This window comes from Pyrus communis, chromosome 3 (genome assembly GCF_041283825.1).
Source record: "Pyrus communis isolate YQ-2024b chromosome 3, ASM4128382v1, whole genome shotgun sequence".
Taxonomy (NCBI): Eukaryota; Viridiplantae; Streptophyta; class Magnoliopsida; order Rosales; family Rosaceae; genus Pyrus; species Pyrus communis.
In genome coordinates this window covers 16,782,851-16,786,704 of record NC_142567.1, presented here as the reverse complement: position 1 = coordinate 16,786,704, position 3,854 = coordinate 16,782,851, and the positions used below count along the sequence as shown (strand labels likewise).

The 3,854-nt window shown below is 40.7% G+C and overlaps 1 pseudogene; it reads right to left on the bottom strand.

Moving 5' to 3' along the window:
• Nucleotides 1-1,923: 1,923 nt before the first annotated feature.
• On the bottom strand, nucleotides 1,924-2,877 carry LOC148698033 (uncharacterized; annotated as a pseudogene).
• Between the last annotated feature and the right edge of the window lie 977 nt (nucleotides 2,878-3,854).

Below are 3,854 nucleotides of genomic sequence, written 5' to 3'. Positions count from 1 at the left end.
TAAACCAAGGGGTCTGCCACGCTTTTGTGTAGGGACAGATGATTGGCTAGCCACTAATGTACGTGGATCACCAAAATTGGTGTCCCGGGCTTTTAGGAGGGCAGTCCGTCGTACATTTGGTACATCCATTTTTTGTAGGCGTATTCGCAGCTGGAATATGTGATCTTGTCACGTGCGCTAGATTGGTGAAAGCATCTGGCATGCTCTAAGCTATGCTCTGAAGATCTAATATGCACTGCATTTCAGTTTCAGACTGAGCGGTGCGGGGATCTAAATGAGATAAAATGGGAGTCATCCACGATAATTCGCGTCGTTCTTTAGGAACGATGATCTTCTTATCTCCCCCTAACGATTGGAAGACTGTTTCATAGAAGTGACAATCCGCTAAACGAGCGGTAAATAGATCGCCTATCAAAGGTTCTAAGTAACGAATAATCAAAGGAGAATCATATCCGACATAGATTCACATCCTTCACGGAGGCCCTATTTTAGTATGTAAGAGCGGCAAGATCGGCACATATACCGCACAACCAAATATGCGCAGATGCGATATGTCGGGTTCATATCCGGTAACCAACTGAAGAGCACTAAATGGTTATGTCACAACAGGCCTCAGGTGGACCAACTTTGTTGTGTGCAATATTGCATGGCCCCAAGCAACGATCAGGAGCCTAGTACATATGACCAACGATCGAGCAATCATTTGTAAACGCTTAATGAATGCCTCTATCAGGCTGTTCTGGGTGTGAACATGGGGTACATGATGTTCAACTTCAACCCCAACCGATATGCAATAGTCATCAAAAGTTTTAGATGTGAATTCTCCAACATTATCCAATCGAATAGATTTGATCAGATAATCAGGGTGGTGAGCCCTGAGCTTGATAACCTAAGCCAACAGTTTTAAGAATGTAGCATTCCTTGTGGACAACAAGCACACGTGTGACCAACGTGTGGAAGCGTCAACCAAAACCATAAAGTGTCTAAATGGTCCGTAAGGAGGGTGAATCGGTCCACAAATGTCCCATTTGAATCCGTTGTAGAAAAATAGGAAGATTCGAACGAATCTTGTCATAAGAAGGCTCAGTAATAAGCTTTCCCATCGAACATGTTTGACATGCAATTCCTTGGGTCAAACCTAAACTTCGGGTTAGTGGATGCCCGTGTGAAGATTTAAGGATATGGCACATCGCTATTTGTACAGGATGTCCTAAATGATCATGCCAAAGTGTAATTTCTTGCGCGGTCCCAGTAATAGGGCCGGCCACATAGTGGCATTCTATAGGGCGTATGGTCATAGTATATAAGCCACTCAGGGTACGCTTCATCTTTTCTAAAATACGCTTCTGGCCATATTCGTAGGAAGTTATGCACAGAAATTCAACTCTGTTTTCTATGTGGGTTTCAGCATGGTAATTGTTATCCCTAATGTCCTTGAAACTTAACAACGTTCTACCGGAACGTGGAGAATAGAGTGCCTCAGAAATGGTCAAGATTGTACCATTAGACAACATTATACGTGCCTTACCGTATCCTTCTATCAGGTTGGATGGGCCTGAGAGGGTTGTCAGAGGTGCATTCTTAGGTATGAAGTTAGTGAAATAAATGCATTCACGCAAAACAATGCGCGTGGTTGCATTATCTGCCAAACAACTAACTTTCCCACTAGTCATACCTAGAATAAAAAATTAGTTTGAATCGGTCACATGCATAAAAGTTTATAAAAACAAATAACAATTCAAAATAATTTCATTTATTCAAGGATTAAAAACTTAATATCCAAAACAAATCACCAACTAATAATCCAAACATAACGGAAAATTGTTCAAAAATCAACCAAAAACAAATGAGCGATTCGGCCACTAGGTGAAATTCAACCCCATTTGTCTTATTTCAACTAAAAATAAGTCTATGTCTAAGATTCTAATCTTCCATAGAGGTGGTATCCTCCTGAAAATCAGAAACCTTCATCTTCGTAGTCTCCGGTTCATCCACTTGCATGAAGTTTGATTCAAACTTCTTACATGAGAATGATATTCATCTACAACCTTCTTGGGAGCTCAGCAAACATGGGACCAATGGTCCTTTGAACCACAGTGATAGCACATGTCCGCATCCATTGAAGTTTGGGGCCTTGGGAGCGAGGTTTGGGCGTTTCTGGGCTTTGTTTCCTCCCTTAGATGGGCCTTGACTCTGTTGACCTTGGTGGGATGGTTTCTGTCCGCCCCTACCACGTTTCTTTTGGCGTTTTGGGCATTGGTTGGTGCTATAACGTGCTTCAAGCACAACAGTCGCCCTAGTAGGTCAAGCTTGATGATTCTTCTTCAACAGTTGGTTCTGTTTTTTAGCGAGAAGTAAAACAGAGATCAAATCCAAGAACTTAGTGAACTTATGAGCTCTATATCGTTGCTGCAGGACAATATTAGAAGTAGAGAAAGTCAAATAGCTCTTCTCCAGGAGATCCTCTTCAGTCAAAGTTTCATTACAAAACTTGAGAAGTGATCGAATTTGACAAACTTCAGAATTATATTCATTCACAGAGTTAAAGTCTTGGAAGCGCAAGTGCTACCAGTCGTGTCTTGCTTTAGGCAAAAATATGTCCTTTTGGTGATCAAAATGATCAGCCAAAGCGACCCATAATACACGTGGATCCTCCTCAGCAAGATATTCAGTTTGCAGAGCGTCGTGAATATGTCTTCGGATAAAGATCATAGTGGTGGCTTTTTCAACTTCGCCAACAGGCTCGTCCATTGCTTCTTCAATAGCAGGACGCAAGTTCTTTGCAGTGAGGTAGAGCTTCACATCTTGGACCCACTTGAGGTGGTTCCTTCCAGAGACCTCCAAAGCGGTAAAGTCGAGTTTGTTCAAATTCTACATGTTCATATCACAAAATAGATGGACAAGATGTGGTTAGTGTAATGGAGAAAAATCAATCCATTCACGTAGGAGTAGAACATACAGGTTTTAATAGACATGATTTGGTTTAATTTTGCATGAAAAAACTTCGGGTTTTCATGGGTGATGTGTTTAAATGAAAAACTTCAGGTTTTCGAACAAGGCATGTTTATAAGAAACTTCAGGTTTCAAAATAATTATGAACTTCAAGTTCATATATTCCTATAGGCAAACACAAATATATATATGCAAACAAATATGCAACAAGAATATGCAAAAATATAAAATTTAGGTTTACAATTATAATTGAATTATAATTATTTGGACTTTAGGCCAAATTAAAGTGTGAGTGAAAAAATATAAAACCCATTAAGCCTAAAGTAATTAGGCGAATAAAACTCGGGGCCCAAAAGAGATGCATAAGCCCACTGGGTGGCTTAATATCAAGGTGTCGTTCATTCCAGGCTTAAGAATGGGATGGGTTTGGACTCGGGTGTAGGTTGCAGGCCTACAGGGAGGACGAGACAGGGGGGTTGGGTTGCTGCAGGCAAGCCCAGAGAAAAAAAATCATACGGTTTTTTTTTTTATAGGCCAGGGAAAATTAGGCCAAAATAAATATTATGGGTTGTAAGGTGTAGGCCCAAAACCAATTGAGGTTTGAGGGTTAGGCCGAGAAAGGGCCTAAATGGCTATGGGTCATACATCCTAGCCATGCTGGGTGTGTTTGGCTAGGGAAAAACACCGGAATTAATGGATGGCACGATGTCAGACAGCGTCGCCAAAGTCGGGACAAGCCAGTGGGTTAACAAAGACTTCAAATATGAATGAAAATTTAAAAAAAAAAAAAAAAAAATCTTAACATTCTTTGTAAAACCCTAGAATTTCGAATCGAATTTTCGAAAAAAAATCTGATACAATTCAATCGAATCTCGATCAATCGATGTCAGGAACGAGCTTCA